Source organism: Patagioenas fasciata, chromosome 10, assembly GCF_037038585.1.
Source record: "Patagioenas fasciata isolate bPatFas1 chromosome 10, bPatFas1.hap1, whole genome shotgun sequence".
NCBI lineage: Eukaryota > Metazoa > Chordata > Aves > Columbiformes > Columbidae > Patagioenas > Patagioenas fasciata.
The window spans coordinates 9,447,767-9,470,219 of NC_092529.1; the positions used below are offsets into that span (position 1 = coordinate 9,447,767).

Sequence of the window (22,453 nt, forward strand, 5' to 3'; positions counted from 1 at the left end):
TTGCCAAGGATCTGGCCCACCCTTATTTAAAAGGAAAACCCATTCTGTCACCCTGGTTACTGAAACATGGCATATCAAGATGGGATGTGTTTAAACCACCTCCTTTTTGCTTTTCACCACTTGTGTAATTTTGTTTGTATTTTCCACTACTCCTCATTTGTTGCTGGGGCAGTGAAACTTTTCTGTTGGATATTATTTCACTCTAAGCTCACAAGCCTTGGCACAGCTGAGTTCTGGGAGGATGGGTTTAATGTTGCACTGAATATGAAAAATTATATTCTGCAAAATAGGACTTCTTGCTGTAATATTCTAGTTCTTGCGTGTAACGTTCATGCTATACAAGGTGGGGGTGAGGGGAATGTTTCCTACTGTTTTCTATTCATATGATGCTTGAAGAAGCCAAGAGTTGATGTGTGATCGCACTCTTCAAGTTGGAGAGCACCTGAAGAGCTGGGTACCTCTTGAGACAGATAAGAGGATTTCAGACTGGCTCTTGTGCAACTTCTCCACAAGAGTTACCGTTCACGGGCTAAATGAGAGTCACTTCATTCTTGTGAAAAAGCATTTGCTTTCCACAGCAGAGTTGTATTTTTCTGTTGGCGCTGTCAAACTGCTTTGTTAAAATCCCACGGGTGGCAGCTGCATTATCCGCTGCATCCCTTCCTTATGAGGGGAGACACAATTGCATGTGGGAGAGACAGAGCAAGCCCCCCTCTGATTTCTGATCCAGATAGTCTCAGGAGCTCTTACGCCTGGCTCAGGGCAGGTTTGTGCATCAAGATGGTCCACATGTTTGGCAGAAATCCTCTTGAAGTTAGTGGCTTCTGCATAGGTGATGTTGCAACATCAGTTACTTTCCTATGACAAGACGAAGGAACCCCCTTTTTGACAGGTAACAGGAAAAACAGCAATGTATAATGTTATAGGTTGGGTGTAACTGCCACCCCTCATTTACTACAGTTGTAAGAAATCATTAATGCTCCTTTGTGGAATCAGTGAGCTGAAACAATGGTGCCCTCCACCCGAGCACACGTCACTACCCAAAACAAAGGCACAACCCCAGCCTGCATAGGTGTGGGCAGGTCTCCCCGGCTATTGCTGGGAGCCCGGCAGGAAAGGCAGCAGGGGAGCGCCCCAGGCAGAGCAGCAGCCAGTGCTTCGTGGGCTGACTGGTGGTGAAAAGGGAGCCGAAAGAGGAAAGAAGAAACTGTGTCTGGCATGGTGAGGAGAGGTTTTGTACCTGCTTCCTACACCAGCAGGATTTCTGCAGACAGATAACTGACACTGCTGAAGGGCAGAGTCTGCATGGAGTCAAACCAAGGCTCTGGTTATCCACTTGTCTGAAAGAAAGTCTCTAAAGAAAATGAACTGAGTTGGAAAACAGAAGGCATTGGCAGGAGAACAGCCTGTTACCGGAATATATTCGTTGTGTAGCAGTAAATGGTGGAGCCTGATTTGCCTGGCCCTGTGCAAATCCCACTAAGCGTTTACAAACCAAGAAGTGATGACTGACGCAGAGCAGAGGGGCAGCAGGGGGAGAGTGAAGTGCATTAAATCTCTAATTTTCATTTGACTCAGTTCCAGGATGACACAGTCCACCCTAGATTAAAAATAGCTACGGAAAGGAGTAGAACACTTCTTTTTTTAATCAAGCTTCTGGATATCTTTTGGGAGCATCACAGGTTTGATTCAGTCTCCTTATTTAGCTTCTATGCCAGCCTGTCATTGGAATTGAACCATCACGGCTGAAGTAATACTGTGATGACTCGCAGCTGTCACAGAGACCTTGGGCTGCCTTCCTCATTTTAACGTGAAACTGTAAGGAAAACTTAGCAGTATCCCTGTTTTTCCCCAGAAATGCTTTTCTTCTAGAGGTCAGAGGCAGTAGGGCCTGTTTTGGGGGCTAAGAGGTGTGACCTCTGTCTCTCAGTGTAAGCTTTTGGGAAGGCTGTTAGGAGTGAGGACTGATGCCTGCTGTGGCTTTCCATCGCTTCTTTCAGTTGCCTTTGCAGGTGCATCAGTAGAAACACCTACCCGCTGTCCTTTTGAGTGTGGTTTGTGAAAAAGTACATCCTGCATCACTGCTGCCTGTGTGTCAGATTTGGCAAAGTGGAAGAGAACTTAAAGATACTAACTTCCAGCTTTTTTTTTTCTTTTTTGTAAGTTTGTGGAAATAAGTAGTAGCTAGGAAATGAGATCTAATTACTTCTTCACACCAAGTTGCAGCAGAAGTGCAGATCTTGTTAGAAAAACTTCTCCTGCAAGATCCCCCAGAGGAGACAGTTGTGAGTGAGCGAGGTGGGGTTGTTACTGTGGGGTTACAGAGCTGTGTGATCATGGGAGCCTGGATACAGCAATCCCTGGGACACGCCATTACTGCCCAGGACATCTGGGTAGGTTTGCTGACTCTCTCATGTCCTCTCTGCTTGCATTGGGACTGTAGCAAACTCCCTCGCTCTGCACCAGTAAACGTGATCTCTTAGAATCATCAGCTATGGCTTGTGTGAACTGGTGTAACCGTGGGATGAACAAACCTTTGCCTGTTCCTCCTACTGGAAGATCTGCCAGATTTGTTGGGGGAAAGTTGGCTTTACCCCTCCTCAGTGAGGTTGGAAGACGGTTAATAACTCCTTTCACCAGTGGTGTGGAGCTGATAAAAACTTGAACTGGCCCAGCCCTTTGAAAGCCCTGGCCTTGTCTTCATGGGCTCTTCAGCCTCCTGGCTGAGAGAGGGAGAGCAGATGAGCAGTTTGGTGGACAAACCAAAAAATAAGGCAGAAAGGGCAGGAATCCCCTCTTGAAGGGATGGCAAATGAGGAAGAAGAGATTTAGCTCCAAACTTTGCCTTTGTTCAACTGGCATTATCTCCAAGTAATCTCATCAACTAAAACCGTCAAGTAAAGTAAAAAATCACTGCTTTGAAAGAGTTGGGGGTTTGTAACCCACAGGCTTTTTATTGCTAGAATTATTTGAGGATTTGAATAGCTTCATATGTTTATTCTGTGAATTTACTGTTTTCTGTAAAACTGAGCTAATTACCCAGGTTTCTTATGGTCAGATAGGACTGACCATGCCACATCCAAGGGTTGAGCGGTGCCTCTCAGAAGTGAGTGGCTGAGAGCAGACTGGTCTGGCTTTGCCAGTTCTCTCCAAGCGCTGTTAATGGCTCTGTGGTGTATTAGAAATGCTGCTGTAGGATGTTCCATGCTGCTGCGGACCAGAAGAAAAATCTTTTCTAGGAATTCAAGCCCAAATAACCTCATGAATCCACGTATTTTTTGGTTTTCTCTGTTATCTCCCGGTGCTGCCTCACAGTACTCTCTCTCCCCCACCCTTTATGGAGGCTGCGGTTGTTCCCCGTGCACGAGCGAGGGAGTGTTAGACGCTTCCTTGTAAGGAGCGTGCACTGGCCTTACCTGCTGCTGCTTTGTCTTGCAGGAAGCGTGACTCGCACAGATCCTGCTGCTTATCTCATGTGGGAGGCAGAGAACGTCTTCGTCCAGCAGTGAGGTAGGAGTGACCACTTTGACGCGGAGATGGGGCTTTTCAGTGGACGGCAAGGCTTTTGCTGCTCTGTTTGTCATGACGTGTAAAGCACTCCCATCAGAGATGGGATCCTTTCGGGCTAGGCATGCACAGATAGATAGGGATTGTTCTAAAGAGAAAAAAATGTTAGATAAGGGGAAAGCTGTGAAAAGCTGCAGAGAATCATTGACTGTCCCGTGTCTGTTTGGTGGGCTGGTGGTACACAGGCCCAGCAAAGTCAGTTCACTGTGCAGAAAATGAGTCTCTCAAGAGAGTAAGTGTTTAGTGCTCCTTCAGCTCAAAATATCTGTGTTTGACACATCATTGCAATAGTCTAACATGCACTCAGCATATGTAGCCAGAGAAGATGGCCGAGCTTGTCATTGCCATAGTGGTTTTTTGTTCCGTTATTTTTCTGCCAGTTCAGTGAACTGAATTGGCTCATGGAATCATCTCTAGTGCCAGAAACATCAGTGTACAGAGTAACACTGGAATCAAGGCTGGCCCTTCTGACAGCTGTTAGATTAAGCCATCTGCTTTGGTTTACTCAGTCCTGGTGCTGCTTCTTCTCTTCACAGGTGGATCCCTGGGATCCGTTAATTTCTGCAATTTGCAACAGTTCTTCATGGTGAATGAAGAAATAGAGACTGTGCTTTCCAGTGCGATCCACGTGGCACTGTTTGCCGCTGCTGAACCTTTCTGAGCCGCGTCTTCTCAAGGGATCTGTGCATTGCATGAAATGAGATGCAGCAGGTAACCGCATGTTTTGTGTGTGCTTTGCTTATTCTTTGTGACCCAGAAGGTGTTTCTCTTCCCAACCCTTAGCTCTTTCTTTGCTCTGAGTCTTTTGATTTGTTCTTTCCTGTTCTCTTCTACTCTTGGTGCATGAAGCACAGGCCAGAGGTGGTTGCTACCCCTTTGACACCTCAGAACAACCAATGCTGGCCAGGCTGTGAAACAGAAGCAGCTGCAACATGGGGCCTCCCCAGCAGGTGTCCGGTCCTGGTTCTGTTCCATGTCTGTGCACGCATCTGGAGGAGACAGTCTGCTCTTCAGCAAGCCAGAAGTCATCTGCAATTTGCCTCCTGTGACACTGAGTCACAGGAGAGAGGAAGGTCTTGATTCACTGTCTCATGGGAAATGGTCTGGTCCGGGCTTCCTTTAGCATTTCCTCGCTGAGACGTCAGCTCAGCAAAGCATTTGATTAGAGTTTGTTGAGCTGCTGTCTAGACCTCACTATCCCCCTCAACATGACAGAAAATGTCCTTGTGCCACTGTGGTTGTTTCCTGAGGAAGTGTCAACTATTTCAAGTGGAGTTGATTGCGTCGATATTCCGTATTTGAGGCGAATACTAAAATTACTTTGTTAATAATCACAACTCTGGCAGGTTTATTTTTTCCTTTTCTGTTTTTGCAAACTCTGTCACTTCATTAGTGGGGAAATATGCATGTATGATGGAGAGGATTCTTTTTTTCCCTGCTGCCGAAAGAAATACAACATTTTAGGGAGAGAGAAAAGCTTCACATTTTTTTCATCAGTAATTGAAACTTCAGAAAAAGTATCTCTTTTATTTTTTCTGCCATTTTGGAGGAGATTTTCCACGTAGAACCACCTTCTCGGAGGTGCTGGCCAGCTCTGCCTTGGCTTTGGTCTGAAAGTGTCTCTGATGGACAAAACTGTCCTGGAAATGTCACTAGAATAGCCTTTCCTGTGAGATTTTGGCTTCCTGCTGGGCTGACAACGCAGTGGATTTGGTGGGATTTCCCCCGTGCTGAGGGGGACGTGCTGTGGCTGCACCGTAACTGAAGTTTCAGGCTCCTCCTGAGCAGAGGAGGAATCTGTGAAGACCATGGTCTACTTAAATACTTGAGGTTTTCACACTTGAGGATTTTACTAGTGGGTATTATGCTAAATCCTTCACAGGTGGAAGGCAGCCTTTAGATTTGTCAGTCTAATGAAAGCAATTTAGTGTTTGGAGTATTGCGCTGGGACCCCAGAGAACTGTTTTGGGAAAACTACTAATATAACACTTGCCGTCTGACTGCACTGGGCAATGTTGTTTCGCTCCTTTATTCCCTCTTTAATCCAGTGTTGGCTCACCTATGGCAGGTAGGACAGCTGGAGGTGCAGTGATGGTGTCACTCAGACATTGAGTGCTCTGGATGCCTGTCTCAGACAGTTCAGACAGGTTTCTTTGTTTCCTCCCTTCCCAATTTAGTTGAAAAAGCTGGAGCCTTGTAGCTCCAGTTGTGCGGAATTGGGTTGGGACCCAGAGAACCAGTTCGTTTTACATTTGTGCACCAACCGCCGTTTGAAGGTAGTGGTTCAGTGTCATTCAAGGTGATGTTGAGTCCCTAAAGCCTCTTTCTAAACCCCTGGTGCCTTATGTTGCTCTTTCTGAGATCTGTGCTGCAGACCTTGCTTTTATGGAATGTGCCAGGCTGGAAGGTGCAGCCTGCAGCTCAGATCACATTTACAGAGGGCTCACTCTAGATTTAAGCGTATATTATGTTTGTTCTTCTGTGATGCTTATATTTGTCTTGTACTTTGTCTGGGAATTTGGATTGTGTGTCTTGGCTGGACTCTGCTATATATGTTTAATCCCAGCTTCTTTGCTCTCCTGCAGGGGCTCACTAGGGAACAGGAAGTAAATGGAGTGTCTTGTAGAGACGACTGGAGGGAGAGCTGACTTCCAGCCAAAAACCCCATCCAGCTACAAAAGCAGCTGTTTCAGCCCGAAGAATTTGTAAGCAGAATCATTTTCTTAGCACCTCATCACGCTTCCTGCAGGAGCTTGGGCAGTCAGACAGGTTTTCCATCCTGGTCGGCTAGGAAACATGGGGTGCTTATTCAGATAGGTTGTTGAATACTGCTTGGTGATTGCAAGGCTGAGAGGGCTGTGTGGATGAGGGGGTAGAAAAGTCTTGAGGCATAAAAATGGAACATTTGGGCCAACACTGGAGCTTTGGAGTCAAGTTTCAGCCTTTTTCCTGTGCCTGCTGATTCCAAGCCTCAACTAGAGCAGGTTTGCTCACTTTTGCAGCTGGGTCTGGCAGATGTGTGTGTGCCTCGGGCACAGTAGAAAGCAGGAATTTTCCTAGGCTGTGACGCACAGTCTACCTGGAGGACTCGCTTTGTCCTCGCTCCAGGGCAGGGGCGGGGGGCCCCAGCTGTCCAAGCATTGGTCCTGTCTGGAACCTCTTCGACACTGAGAAGTACCTGGCATTAAAAAGAGAGAATGTCATTTGGAAGAGATTAATTGTCGCAGGAAAGGAGAGAGATCTGCTCCCTATCGCTGACATACAGGTCCCACTGTCAGTTCTCTTATGGAAAAAAAATCCTCCAGATCTTGGCAACAGACATAAGGAAAACACATTTGTTTGATCTAACAACACAGTTAAACGTAGTGGGCTGGTTCCCCTTTGCTCTTGTTTCCCTATTGTTCTGGAGTGGGGAAATTCCTGATCTCAGCTCTCAGACATGCCATCTTTGCCAAGCCTCATATTGCCAACGTGGCTTGTGTTGAGGCTGTGTGCTGGAGACAGACCATGGTGCCACAGTTCACAGAGAGATACAGGTTATCCTTTTCTGCCTCTTTATGCCTTTGAAAGGCCCATGAGACTCTAACTTACATTCTCAAATTTTTTAGCTTCCAGGTTGGTCCCAGCTGGATCTGTCGTACCCTGCTTCAGCCTCCAGAAAGCCTGTGTCATGGGACAAGAGACCTTTCGGCTGGGGAAGTCAGTCACTGTTCAAGCTTGGCCCACATTCTTAGGTAGGGGGTAAATCTGCCTTTGTTTCTCAAACGCAGCAGTAAGCAGCAAGTTCAGAGTCATGGATGGCAGCACAACCATGCAGTGCAGAGTTGCTGGGGGTACGTGTCCTCATCCTGCCGGCATATGTCTGCCTGTGGGGAACGGTTACAAAATTGTTTTTTCTGCAATTCTGATGGCACTTGCTGTCTTTTATTGCACTGCTTTATATTCATAACTTCGGTTGATGTAATTCGAGAACAATGTTAAAAGTAGTCAACTGCCACCAGCCTTCCTGGCTGGCTGTTCCAGGCCACTATTCCAGAAAGCTCCAGAAGCAGGATTCTGGGGGGAAGTTGCTTGTCCTGAGCTGAGGCTTTATTGCTATAAGCAAGCCTAAATTACAAAGCAAATGTGACTTCTGGGCATGATTGTCTGAATTCTGTGGCACCCTTATGCAGTCAGCAGGATGCAGTGTTTGTTTCTTCCTGGCCGAAACTGTCGAGTATCATTTGTGGTGTCAGCCTAAATGCAGGGGTGAATTTCATTGGGTAAAGTGATGCCTGTGTATGGATGAAAAACAGATGGAAGTGTAATGTGAGCTAGCAGCTAGAAATTAAAGTTATATAAATGTAAGCTAGAAACAAAGTACATGGTTTTAACAGTGACTATTTAACTGTTGGCACCAGTTACCAAGGTATACAGTGTTTCTTCTGTCACTTGAAGCCTCTGAAGAAACCAAGTCTTGCTATCTCAGCCAGAAGAAATTTGGAATATCAGATGAAATTCAAGAACATTTTTATGCAGGTGACCAATATGAACATTCCTGCTGCCCCCTAAGACTCCAGAAATCTAAAAATATTAATTTTAAAGGCAGTTGGTATTCTTTAGAATAAATATTGCTGTTCTGCAACAATCCCTTTTTCCATCTTCTTAACGCTGTTTTTGTAACATCTTACTCTGAGCTGGTGGTTGGCAATCAAAACTGGTTGTAAGCTCTGTTCCTTAAATGCCTTGGTATGTCTGTATAATGTGGACCGGTGGTTTATACCCAGATGTGAAACAGAGATTGGTCTGTGAAGAGGCTTTCATGCTGAGGTTGTGACTTGCTGAGCATTTCTTTTGGTGGCAGTATGGTCAGAAGTTTTTCCTTCCACTCTTGCTCCTTTTCTGCTTTCTTGTTTGCTTTTTTTAAATTTTTTTTATTTTTAAATAAAGCTCCAACACCATCATATGCCAGAATGTGATTTCTTCCCAGATGCAAAGGCTTTCATCTCGAGAGCTTTCTCACTGACTTTCAGCCTGGGTTGTCATCTTAGGGCTGTGTGAATTTGTCTCCAGACCAGTCTGGGGATTAAGAGCTGGGGGATGAGCTGGCTGTTGCTGAAAGAGGCACCTGCTGGGAGCTGCTTTACCAGATGGGAGAGAATGGTCATGGCGAGAGACCAAAGAGAACTTCAGCCCAGGCCCTGGGCAGCGGTGACCTCAGTGCACGTGCTGCCCAGGCCAGGGATAACTGTGCAAGGGGTGCTGACAGTTCTGAAGGAGGTAGGACATGGGCTGATCTAGTGACTGAAAGGTCCAAACATTTTCCTGATGTGATCTGAGGCTTGGGAAATTAGTTGGTTTGAATCCCTGTGATCCTTGGATGGCTTTAGACTGTGACCTGGACCTCCTGAAACTCCCTATGCCACAAGCAAAGCCTTACTGTGAAGGACTGTATTAAACTGGTTTCCTAATTGAGTTTTTGTGTGCTAGATACTTACTGTGAGAAACCTTCACAATTACTCCAAATGCTCATCTGTAGTTTTTTAAATTTGATTTTATATGTGTCTAATCCTGTTACGTATTTTGGGCTTAGTAAGTAAAAGAACCTTCAACTGTTTCCTTTGACTTGCTGAACTTAAGGGTGATGTCAGTGTTATAATCTAATATCAAAGCATTGCAGCACTATGGATGTGTTGATCCTCTCAACAACCAGCAAACTGCTCCAGGCTAACCAGGGGGTGATAAAATACATCTCCACTTAACTGCATGCATCTGTGTAGGAGAAGTATCTTCCCTTACCTGACATTAGTCAGGAAACCTCACTGGCCTGCCCTGGAGCCGGGGGGGGTCCCTGAAGTCTGTGGATTGCTGTGGAGGTCGCGATGGATGCTGCTGTCGAGCTGTATTCTGTAAACACAACACCTTCTCCACCCAGTCATTGCCCTGCTTCTCCTCCCCACTCTCTCAAATCTCTTCCATGTAAAAGAAAGTACAACTGCAAGGTCAAGCTTATAAATTCCTAGGTGCTGCTGATGCACGCTGTTGGGTTGACCAAATGGTATTTGAAAAGTGCTAAGGATCTCTGAAATCAATACAACAGCTTGTGAGATCAACTAGACCTATGACACCCTCTTAGAGAAATGGGGAAATGCTGGAGGTCAAAGGTTTGAGTAATAGGATGAGGAAGTTATAGCCCCATGTCTGAGTCACGATCTTTCATTTTGCTTTTCTGAGAAGGAGATCTTTGTGATTTTAGAAGACCATTAGTTTTGCTTTCTAAGTGCTCCCTTTCATTTCAAAGGGAGGAAAAGTGTGTGTGAAAGAGGAACATTTGTCTGTGTTTTGTCTCCTCTTTGTAAAAGCCTTATGAAAGGACAAGCCAAATTCACTTCTGGAGAAACAGGGCTAAGTCAGAGTAGTCGAGGATATGGTGCTTTCCCACCCCAATAGTGAATTTTGGTGTGATATTGGCAAGTGACCTCTAGCTCTCATCCTGCTGTGGGTGATCTTCCGAGTCCAGACTTGGAAGCTTCCACAGAAGGAGCAGTGGGGCACTCTGGGATAGTTCAGCTGGGGAAGGCGGTGATTTTGGGAGGAATGCAGCAGAGATTACAAAATCTGGAGTCACCTGAAGAGAGTGGATAGGGCTGACTGTTCCTGCCCTTTCCCATGAAAGACCTGGGGGCCAATGAATGTGAGCAGTGGGGTCAGATTTCAAACAAAAGAAGGAAAGTATGTCTGGATGTACCAAGTAATAGACCTGGAGAATTTCTCATCAAAGGGTGCTGTGGGTGCAAAGTGTATGCTTGCGTTCAAAGGAAGACAATAGTGTCGGAAAGCAAGATTTGTTAGGGATTTACTACATAGACAAACCATCTAAGGCAAAAAAATATCTTCAGCTGAAAATAATTGAAGGCTAAGTAAATAATTTGGGTTTGGGGAGGGAAGTACAATATATTTTTGGCCTGTTCTTACTCTTTCCTACGTGTCCACTCATAGTTTTTGTTGGAGACAGTAGAGGGCAAGGCGGGCCCATGGCGTGGACCTATACAGCTTCTGTAAGAGTTATGAGACAGTTAAGCCTGGAGACAATATTGTGAAGTTTTTTAGTCTCCTAAGAGCAGCATCAGCACAACTACAGCTTCCTAGAACATCCCGGAGATGGCCAATCTCCTTAGAAATGGTTTCCTGTCTATTTTTAAATTGTCTGCAGTCTCACTGATGATTTCCTTAATGCCCTCTCTGCCTGCACAAGCAGTGAATGAGGACGACTCAGGTCATACAGGGAGGTATCCCCTGAGGTATGAGGGCTGCTGAGGAGGGGTGAGGCTGCCAGGCACCAGAGGGGACAGAGGAGAAAGCGGAGGTCTGAGTGAAGGTGCTACAGTGGGACTTTGGAAACATTATGTTCTGCAAGCTGTATTTTCTTGGAAAGTTTCACCTGGCTACAAACTGAGGGGTGGTTGGGAGAGCTGGGCAAGAGGCTACACGAGCTGGACTGGGTTTGGAGTAGGAACTGGTGGTGAAAAAGAAGCTCTGAACTGGAAGTTGCGGGCAAGTGACATTGCTCCTTTGCTCTTGAGCACAACCAACCCAAAGGAGCGATGCTGGCTGTTGGTTTTCCCAGAAAGGGAAGCCAGGCTCTCTTCTTCCAGGTATTGGTATCAGCAGGTCTGACAGCTCCTCAGAGGGATTTTTGAGGGACTGCTTAATGTCGTGTTGACATGGACCTTGTGTCAGGGAAATTCCCGGAACTGTTTTTCTGAAAGCAAAACTGCAGGACTTTTTCCTTTATTTTTCACTTTAAAAATACCAACTTCATCGATTTTGTACCTGGCAGAACATGCCTCTCCCTTTCTGATGGCTAGAGTATGCTTTTATAGCCAGTTCTGCATACACGGGGAGTGAGGGAGCAGGTGACTTCAACTTAACCTTCCCTCCGAGCTTGGAGAGCAATCCAAGGCATTACAAAAGGAACCTTTTAAGAGACTTGTGCAGCTGCACAGCCCTTATACTGGCCCCATGATCTGTTTATCTTTTGCTGTCAAGGAAGTGTCAGAGTTAGGGGAAGCTCCCCCAAGTGGGATGGCTTAAAAGACTGTATCCTCTGCTGGGAAGTACACATGCTTCTATTTTTTTATAAGTTATTTGATACATTTTTCCTCTCTTTCTGACTCTTTCCCTCCTCCCCTGGCAGCAGGATCTCTGGCCGATGCATGCTTTTCATTAAATCTTTCTGAATGCAAGCTTGTATGTTCTGACACAGTCAAAGAGTACCATGGCAGGGATAAAACTCGGCAACAAAATGCAAAGCTTTTTCTGGTTTTGATTACTGGACATTGCCAGTTACTGTGGAGTGCATTCTTAGCTGGCGTCTGAAGACCAAGTTAAATATCACCCCGAAAGGAGCATCGCATGATGCTCCTGAAACACTGAACTTCTCCTGAAATATAAGGCGAGGGGGGCAATTGTGTCTTGGCCAATTTCCAACCTCTCTAACGCTACTGTCACTTTTATCCCACATGTTCTGCTTTTGCAGTATCCATTGGAGGAGGTTATTTAGCTTGCTGATATGAACAACTGCCACTGTCGTGTTGTTGGGTTTAGGTTGTTTGTCTCTAATGAAACCCCCATGCTTAGTGATGAACTCAAATAATCAATAGCTTACTCAGCTTTGCAGCTCTGTTATCTGAATGTATAATCACTTCCTGCATCTTTGTTTGCTTTTGCCCTCATGCTGCTGTACTGATGGCCTGGGAGGAACCGTGCTGCTCCTGCAGCTGCTTTTCTCTGCCCCAAGGCACATCAGCATGTGGGGAGGAAAAGCAGTTCCTGGTTATTGCTGCATCTTCTTTTGATGAAGACAAGCTGTTCTGTACCATGGAGTACCATCCCTCTTCTTTCTGATGGGGGAAGACAAGGAGCCTTTCTGTCTATTGTGAAGACTCTGGTATTTGCACCTCAGGGGGACAGTGGCAAAATCCGTCCATAAGCTCTGGGCAGGTGACCCCCAGTTACCTGGTATGAGCATTTTTACTGAGAAGGCAGGGGATCTATGGGCATCTCTCTCAGTGGCTGGTTGTGATAGTGGCCAGGGCTGCAGAGTGGAAGTGTCAGGGCCCTGAGTGTGTCTATTAGGATTGAATTGCCCTGACAAGCCTGCTGAGGGACCTCCACCCACTCCCCTGCCCACGGACACAGGGGCTCAGTTTAAGCTCAGTTCATGACCCTCAGTTGCTCCTGGAGTGGTGGTGTAGGTGTACGTGTCTTCCACTCCATACAGCCTTGACCGTGCCTGGCCATGGACCTCAGACAGGGACCCTGACCCATGGCCTGACTTCCCAATTTGACGTTGGACCGGCCTGGTGACCACTGGACTGTGCCTGACCCTGGTTACTGTCATTGGAGCTGACTGACCTGCAGTTTGACTTCCTGGCCTGACCTGCCATATCAGCACGAATGGTCTGGAATCTTGGTTGACCTTGGCTGTTGTCCCCAGGGCTGGCTGCTGGTGTCCCTTGTGTCCTGTGGGAGAAGGCCCTGGCTGGTGAGCCCTGCCCTGCTGCCTGAGTAATCCTCCTCGGCTGCCAGCCCTTGCTGCTCCCTGACCCTGCAGAGGTCTCTATGGATGGGTGATTCTTTGGAAAGACTCATCTTGGTGTGAAACACTTCCTCAACTAGTAGCACAGCAAAACAAGAGCTTGTGGCTTCAGGGTTATCCTGTCTGACCGCTGGGGAAGGTGACACCATGCATCAAAGCTGTGCCTGCCTTCAAATCTCCAGTGTGGTAAATAGGTTCTCACCAGCTCATTACTTGCAGAATTAGTAAGTGTTCCAGGCATGGGATATGATGTAGTTCTTTATTCAGCAGACTGTCCAGGCAAGAGCTTCTATCCAGCCTCAGGAAAGGATGTTTGGGGATTTGGGGGTTTTATTTCTTGTTTGCTTTTTAAGCTGCTAGTACTTCTAGTGTTTTCTGCTGGAATCAACAATCTGCCCTGTACTGTAGGACTTGCAGCCTCACAGGGCAAGAAGAAAAACTGCTCTTTTGCAGAATCCTTGCTAAACAGGTTCCCTGAAAAATATGAGGAATTTGTGATTGCTCCTTGGAAGCAAAGATCATGACAGATGCATTTACAAAGAAGAAACAACAACAGTCAACAATACACAGGAGGAAATGGCTCCTCTGAGAACAGGAGCCAGATGAAGAGAAGAAAAATGCTTGGGTTAAATAAGTAAGTTTTATGACAAGGGGAAGAAAATGCTGAGAAAGCAGGGGTGGTAAAGGAAGGATAGGGAGTGGGGAGCGGCCCCTGGGGAGGGGATGTGCCGTGAGGCTCTTAGGGACATGGTTTAGTGCTAGATTTAGGTTATGGTTGGACTCAATCATCTTAAGGGTCTGTTCCAGCCAAAATGATTCTATGATTCTGTGCCAAGAGGCCACCTGTGAGGCAAAGCCTTGTCGCTGCTAAGACTGCTGCGTAAACTGAATTGCTGCAGCATTGTCCCATGGGAGACCAGCCCCAGCTAAGCAAAGTGGTGCAGTTTGCCCTGGAGCAGCTGTCTCAAGGGAGGCAGCAGAGGTTTCCTTGGAGAGGCACTGTCAAGTCACCCCACTTGCCTGGTGTTCCTGATGGCAGCTGCACTTCTTCTCCCGAAGGGCAGGTGAATACACAGAGGCAAGTGTGTGGCAGCTTCTGCTGGTCGCTGCTGTCCCAGGGGGATGGAGTCGGTTGTACGGAGGACACTGGCTCTCCCAAAGAGATCTGCAGGGCCTCGCAATGCAAGAAACCTGTTCTCACCTGTGATGTGTACTCTTAATTCGGCGTTGTTTTGTACTAAATCTCTTTGCTCACGCTCTTTCGTTGCTAAGCTTGTCTCAAGCTGCTGGCAAATAAAAAGTATTCTTCCCCTTTTCTGTGAGGCTCCTGACTTCACCTATGATTGCAGATATTGGCCGTTGCAAGCTCTTTTTAGTGTTTGGAGATTTACAGCACAATCTTCCCACAAGCACTATGTGTCTCAAAGGGCGGCACGTAAGAGGTGTTCTGGGCATGGCTGGGGGATGCCAGTGACCTTTCGGAGATCACCATTTGTCACTGAAGGGCAAGGTGGGCTCACTGTGGTGTCACTGGGAGCTTCTGCTCTCTTGTTTTTTCCCAAATGAAGGGATTTGGGTGACACAGCAGCCCCTGTTGTGTTTGCATGCTGTAGCCCCAGAGGAGCTTTATTGGAAATACTACACGCAACTCACAAGACACAGGTCCTTGTCAAAGCTGTAATTCACACCATGTTCCGCTGACACTTTTTATACTATCGTGGAGACAAATCAAGGCTGAAGAATCTTATTGTTGCGGAAAATAGAGACAATTGTGTTTTCCCCACGCAAAATCACAGAAGAGTGCTGATGTGTTGCTTGAGATTTGGGACTGGATTAAACTTGAAGTCTGGAGCTGAGGAGATGTGGACAACTTGAGTCAAAGCTGAAGAACATTTTCCTGTGATCCCTCGTGAAACATAATTCACCCAGATAAGAGGTGTTGTGTGACTTAATTACTGTAAAAGCAGAATGTGTTCCTGCTCCTAAACTTAGTTTGCTTTCTTCTTGCGCTTTATCAAGCAACTTCTTCCTTTGGAGATATTAAATCTTGTCTGTGTTATTGCTGTCACTATTCTGCCCAAATAAAATGTAAAGTAAAACAAGTCTGATCTGATTATAAATAAGATCTTAAAATTATCCCTAGCTTATCTAAGTTTGGGCTTCTAACACGGAGACTGCATTGGAGCTGACCTGGTGTAGGGAAACTATTTCCAGCTGTTCAAGCACTGTAGAGATCTTCTGTCAAGGCTTGTTCCTACAGCTCAGACTGTCCACAATGTCATCACAGGGGGAAAAGATGGGTTCTTAATACGCCTTTATTAACTTGCATGTGTACTGTCAGGTCAAGGTGGATCCTAAACTCCCTGCCACCTCTGAATTGATGTGCCAACATTTATACAGAGTTCTTGCATGCAAAAGATGTCACCTGCTAATTGAAATCAAAAGTATGCATTTATTTGCAAATAGTTAACGGCCACTCAGATGCGATGTTCTCCTTCGCTAGGTTGTCCTGAGCCATGGCTGCAGGTGTTGGCCTTTCGAGGAGACTGCTGAAGTGGATGTTGCTCTAGGTGAACCCATCTCCTCCTGTTCCTCTCTACCGTATGGGTGGGGATGTGGTTCCCTCTGAAGTCTGTGAATCAGCTCAAGATACACAACACTTCTTGGAGGACAGCTGAGTGTAGTAACAATCTCTTGCTTCCACTCACATTTTTTATTCTATTTTCAGGCAAATCTAGATTACTGTTTTACCCGGGAGTTGCATATATTATCATGACTCAAAAATGTCTTTAGACTACGTTTTCTTATGTAATGCTGATTTGCCAAACTTACCTGCACACTTTGCAGATCTTTCCATCCAAGACTGAGACATTTTGCTTTCAGATTGACCAAAGAGTATCAGCTCCTGAACCCTTCTATGCTGGGATGTCACAATGAGACAGTGCCACTAGCTCCAGAGATGAGCTGGATTTTACATGTGTTGATCTAGACTAATGGTAACCTCAAGCTGCCCATCACTTGCAACAAGCAGGAGGGATTCCCACATAATCTTACCTCCCACCTCACTGGAAGTTCTATGGAATGAGGATGCTGTCCCTCATACACTCATTCCGGCTTGTATAAAAGGCTGGATGCAGATGTGAAAAGGTTTTGTGACAAATCTTTTATTCCTAGTGGGTTTGATGATGAAAGACCGCCACTTTTATATGGGATATCCCTCAACCAGTGGCGTTTACCCTTCAGTATATGCACCCATTTCATAAATTGAGGGTAGCTATGTGTTCAACTAATTGTTCCTTCAATATATTTCTCATGGTGGATGCTTCCTTCTGAGCATTGTGGATACATGATAGTAGTGTTCACTGGGAGGGGAGCTGGGAATTAGCAGCTCTGTGGTGGCCATAAGCAGTTATTTTCTTCCTTATTTGGTTCTGCATGATGTTGTTAACACTGATACCTCTTCCCTTCCTGGGATAAACTGTAATCAGAACCTGAGGACTAGGAGTGATTTTGTGTGAGCCTCAACAAACTCTTCTATTTCCTTGGAGTTGTGAAGTAGGCAATTAGTAGAAGTAACTTTCCTCCTGAGTCAGGGTGTAGGGCTGGAGCTGGAGGCTTCTGTGTCCTGAACTTCAGACAGCAATCCTGAGCTACAAGCCAGGATCTGTTATGGAAAAAAGTGACAGGTAGCTGTCCTCCTAAATGAGCTGCAGAAAGTTATGTGTAGCTATCCTTTGCATTTATTCCTTCTTAAAAAAAAACGTCGTCACTGATTAAGGTTTAATCTGAATAGAGAGATTTGCTTTAGGATGGCAACCACACTTCTGAATACTGTGAAATGTTGGAGAAAGATGGATAAGGAAAAGCAATTTCACACCCCTAGGAAGCTTAAGAACAAAAAAGATGGATGATGTTGCAAAATGCTGCAGCAGGGAAGTAACAGTCAGGCTTTTCTGAAGTGTGCTCCAGGTAAGTTTGTTCTCTAGCTGGAATGTGTAACTAGAGGAACAATTCTGGTCCTTTAACTGAACAGATATCGTCTTCCTTCCAGTATTGCAGACGCTGGTGCCTTGCTGTTCCCCTTCCCTGGTTCAGTGCTAGAGGAAGGCTGGGGCTGGTGGCCGGTTCTCTGTGCTGTCTGACAGAAGGTGAATTCTGCCAGTACTGCAGAGGGAAATACAGCGGTGAGCTCAGCGTGTGCCTGGCTGCTCTGCAGGGTCCTCCTGTTGCACAGGAGTGACCAGCACTCACATGGGGTATCTGGCCCAGAGCAGGTAAGGGTGCTGACTCCCTCACAACATCGGTAGGAACAGGCTGTGAGGCAAGTACCTTGGACTGTGGAAAAAATTAATCAAGAATAATGTTAAGGTTGATAACGGGAATTAAGCATTAGTCTTCAGCACAATGCAATATGAACTCTGGGTTGAAATCTGCTGCTTTTCAGAAGCATAATGGCTGGTTGATCTCCATTCTTATCTATGAGATATGTTGTCAGCTTTTCCACTGCCCTTCTTATGGCTTTTTCAGACAGGAGTGACTTATTATTTATCAGCTCATTATCAAAGGATTTACTTAAAGGTTATGCCAGAGGCCAAAGGGTCAATACCCAAAAACATCTGCACTTCCATTATCCCTAGGTGATGAATCCTATGTGTCATTTGGCCCTTGAAGTAACCTGAGGATGTGAGAGGCAAGCGCTTCTCACCTGTGAGCTCAGACACAAGTGCAGATTGTGAACAGCTGCCTGCATCCTTGGGTTCACCCTGAGTGGGAAGTTAAGCATTTGCTTGCTCATAGCTCCCTTCTCTTCTGCTATCCAGCCCCTGTAGTAAACAGACCGCTGGCAGTGGTGTGAGGTGGGAGAAGCAGGTCGCTGACAGGCGATGAGAAGAACCCGCTTGCAGCGGTCTGTGTGCCCTACTCAGCTTTCTTAGCCCATGACCAAGAAATACTTGAGAAAAAACTCAGTGACTCAGCCGTTCATGATGGTTCCTGAAGCTCTTGCTTAGTTACACACAAAGGACCCATGTGGTGAATAAATTCAGAAACAGTCCTGACAAAATGGGAGGCTGAGGCCTGTCAAATATGCAGCAAATGCAAAAAGTGAAGAGCCCGGGTGATCACTGGAGAGAAGGAGCTGTGACTTGTTATCTAAAAAAAGGCAAATATTGGCTAAGGGCTGCTGCTTTGAGATGTTTATCTTCATCCAGAACCAGACGTGTGATCAGAAAATTATATTTATTTCTGTGTTCCTCATCAGTCATTTAAAGAAAAATAATTACAAGGGATTGATCCTCCTGCATGTTTGAACTTATCATCCTAAAGCCAAAACCCATCAGGCACAGTACTGCTGCTTTTCTTGTGTGAAAAGGTCACATCAGAGCAGTCAGTTGTTCAGGGTTCAGTGTTGGCAGAAACAGTCACTCACATCCCGACCAGGATCACCTCCTGTTTGGGAACATCTCATTAATGTTAAGAAGCTTCTGTATTTTTGACACCTGGAAGCTGAGCAAAATATTCAGTTGATACCTCAGGATGTAGTGATTGGTAAGAGATTATGAAACAAGGGATGACACACTATGAATTTGACAATTCTGTTGATGTATAAAATTGCATTTTCTGAAACCTTTGAATTTTGCAAAAGAGAAGAGAACTTGAATCTGCAAAATTCCTTTTTTTCTTTTTTCATGCATAAGCTGATCTTTTATACAAGAGAAACTGTTTCATAGTAATTGATTCCTCCTGTTCTTTCTGGGTGAAGAGGGACTAGAGTATCCTGTGGTACTGAAAAAGGGGCTAGTAGCACTATTAATCCTTTATTTCCCTCTATCCCACAATAAATTTATACCTGTTGAAGGATTGGGTAGACTATTGAAGAGTCTTTGGCATTGTGTAAGTCCACAGGAGCTATTGAAATGGAAATCAGGTTCCCAAACCATCACCCACGGGAGGAAGAGAGAGATCTCTATTGTTTTACGTTAAACAAAGAGATAGAAATGTGCTGAAGTTTCCCTGCAGGGGAGAATGGGCAAAACGTTTTGAGGGTTACACTTGGTGCTTTTGGTCGTGGAGAAGCAGCCCCTGTTCTTTAACAGCTTATATTTTCCCAGTGAAACACCATTGCGGGGCATGGAATACAGGGTCAAAAAACCCACAAATAGGAATGAGACTTATCATTGGCAAGAAACAGTGTTTCTGAGGGTTTTGGGGTAAAGAGTGTCATTTTGATGTTGTGAAAGAGCAAACCAGTCTTATCCATGCACCAGCCTTTGAAAAAAATGGTACCATGTCAAAATCCCCCCATGTTCTTTTTCAGTGCATTTGTTTTCATTTAATTAAAAGCACTGAGAAGATAATGTGATTTTCATCTCTTAAAGCTGTACTGCCCATTTGGGTGTTTGCCCACATGGGTCACAATTGTATGCAGGGAGAGTAATGTTCTCTGTCATCGTGTAGTAATTCGTTGTGCAGGACTTGCCTCTGAAGAGAACCAGAGAGGTCTTCATCCCTTTCCAAACTCCTGGAGATCTCCGAGCTTCCCATCTGAAAAGGGTGGTTTGGAATTTAGATTGTTCGGGTCAGGGTTTTTCCCCCTCCCCTGCAGTTTTTATTGAAATGGCATTACTTCTGTGTATCACTTTTTACCTTTATTTTTCCTTCTGTTGTGAGAAGTTCCATTGCCATTGTGCCCTCAGAAGCACCTGAGGGCCCTGTTTCTCTACCCAGTCCCAAGATAAACCAGCCTAGGACTGTCTGTCCAGTGAAACTCATTACTTGATCCTGACTACAGCGTAGATGTCTCTGCCAAAGAGATACTTGCTCTGAGAACCAAATACCTTTTTACCTTTCAAATCCAAGCAGTTCTGTCAGAATTAATTATAAACACATGAGCGCACATGTTCTGGAGTGGCTTTTTGCCGTTTCTTACTTAGCTTAATGAACGTGCTAGAAAACAATTTTTATTGTATGCCGACTGTTCATATTAAAAATTGTAGTGGCCTTTTTGCCAGAGCTGGGCTTCTAGGAGGTGTTAAATACACAAGCTGTTGCTGCATGGCGTGTCACCTCGGCTCTAGCTCCAAAACCAGAGAAGCTAGTTGGTAGATTTTAATTTGTCATAAGAAGCCTGCCTAGCCCTAAAACTGTACAAGAGCTTGAAATTAAATACACGCCAAATAACACAAAAGCGTCATTGAGAGCATCGCTGATGATGACGCGCTCAGAGCTAATTGTACTGTTGCAATATATTAATGGAGTTTCAGGGGAAACTTAGATTCAACTACAACTCCCGTGAGCCAGGGACAGTGGCTCTGGAAAACACAGAGCATCTGGAGCCTTCTTGTCCCCAGAGCTGCTTTTCTGTCCCTGGATCATCAGTAGCTGAATGTGTGGTCTGTTTGTTGTGTGTGTGGTTTTTGGTTTTGTTTGTTTTTCCCCTGAGATTTAAGTGGGGAAGACCATCAGAATTTGTAAATCCTGGTTTGCAAAATGTTTTTTGCCAGCTTTGCCAAGCAGGGGCTTGTAGCATAATCACGCTTTGATAGACTTGTGCTCTTAGTGAAACCAGTGGTTGTATTGCAGGGGAAGGCGAGTGTGGAAGGGGAGGAAAACACATTTTGAGCTGCCCTTCCACAGGGCACTTCAGTTGCCTTAAAACCTTTAGACCAATAATTCTAAAAGAGCAATTTGCAAGACATAAGAGCAGGAGAAATGCAGAGCGCCAGTGACTGGGAGAGCTGGAGGAAAAATCCTTCCACTGTCCTGGGAAGCCCTGCACTTGCAGGCTGCAGAGGAAGGGGTGAAGTGTGACTGTCCCAGACAATGTCTTCTCAGGAAGAATTCCTTCTGGGCCTGAAGTTTGGCACCAGGAGACAGGTGAGACATTCCTCAGCCAGCCCTTGAAGGAGGAAATTGGAAACAGAGATAGGAATGAGCTGTGGGCAATCTGAGTTGCTTCAATTATTCAATTAACTTTGCACCAGTGTGGGTGATGAGAAGATGGAGAGTTCTGATAATGTAGTGAACTACTAGGAAATCCTCAGGACTTTTGGGACTTGCCACCCTCCTTTCTGTTTCTGTTCTGTTGCAGAACAACATAGAATTAGCCATAAAACTGTGCTTGAAATAAAGTCTGGCATGCCAGATAGATGATTTGTAGCCTCAGCCACCTGGGGTAAGGCAGGGTCATGGTGTGTTGACTCACCTACGCAAGGGTGGGATCCGCTAATTGCAGTGGCAGGTGGTAACAGTTACCTTTGATTTGGTGGCTTGGGGAGCAGGGGAGAAACTTGGATCTCAGTCGGGCTGGGGAAGAAGGGTGCTCTGATGTGAAGTTGGAGCTGTGCTGGTTGAGCAAGGCTGGAGTTTCTTTGCTTGGGGAAGCTCGGTCACTTTGGAAATGTGAGGAAGGGAGAACGTGCCTGACTTCTCACACACACGGTAGATGTCTGCTATTTTTATTTTCCTTCGGTCTCAGAGACTGTTAGAGTCTTTAACAGTGAGTCTGTAAGTTTGTGTGTGTTTAAAGGCTGGGACCAAACTGTGAAGGCATTTCTCAAGGAAGAGTTCTTTTATTGAGAACTCAGTGAGCTGAGATCTGCCTCAGGGTGCATGATGTGCTGGGTGCAGCATCACTCTGAGAGCTTCTGAGGTAAAGGTGCCTGCGAGTAAATATTGTTGGCTGGTTATGTTCTGTGTATGTGGGGAAAGAGCTCTACCTTCCCATCCTGTTCTCAGCCCTTCCCCACAGGCAGTGCCATCCATCTCTCTGGTGCTTGCCTTGGGACTTCTTGTCCTGGTTGTTCAAGTAATAAGTCTGTTGTTCTGGCTTTCTGTTCCTGTGTGTTTCCCCAAGTTAACGGAAGATTAGAGTTTCTCTGACCATGGTTTTCTTTGAAGTGCATCAGGAAATCCTACAATTTCAGTTTGTGTACATAGTCTTGAAGAGAACAGTGTTGGATGTTAGTGATGGAGAGACGGCCATGTGGTAGCAGGGAGCACAGTGCAAGGCCCTGCCCCAACACATCAGGAGTGCCTGAAACCAAACCTCTGAGTTATTCGGGTGGCTGTTTGTGCATGGGATGCACAGGTCTGTAGGAGTGTAAAAAAACAAGCCCTGGAGACACAGGAGTCAGCTGGATAAGCTGTGAGGGAGCTGGAGGTTTAAAAATGCAGGAACTGAGAAAACTGTTGCCCTGTGGGGACTTTGAGAAAGGGAAAGAAGTGATCTCTGTAGGTGCTTTCTGGTCCTCTCCCCTTGTAAAGTGCTGCCTACAAGGAAACCAGGATAGTAGAAGATAAGAGGTG

The 22,453-nt window shown here is 45.7% G+C and overlaps 1 long non-coding RNA gene across 1 annotated transcript in view; it reads left to right on the top strand.

The window, feature by feature from the left end:
• The window catches only part of LOC136105981 (uncharacterized), a 295,265-nt gene that overhangs the window by 16,579 nt on the left and 256,233 nt on the right, over positions 1–22,453 (top strand). Inside the window, exons 7-10 of the long non-coding RNA XR_011740713.1 lie at positions 3,439–3,510; positions 4,104–4,278; positions 6,153–6,272; positions 7,176–7,301. This is a non-coding gene — a long non-coding RNA (uncharacterized lncRNA). The remainder of the gene's footprint in view (positions 1–3,438; positions 3,511–4,103; positions 4,279–6,152; positions 6,273–7,175; positions 7,302–22,453) is intronic.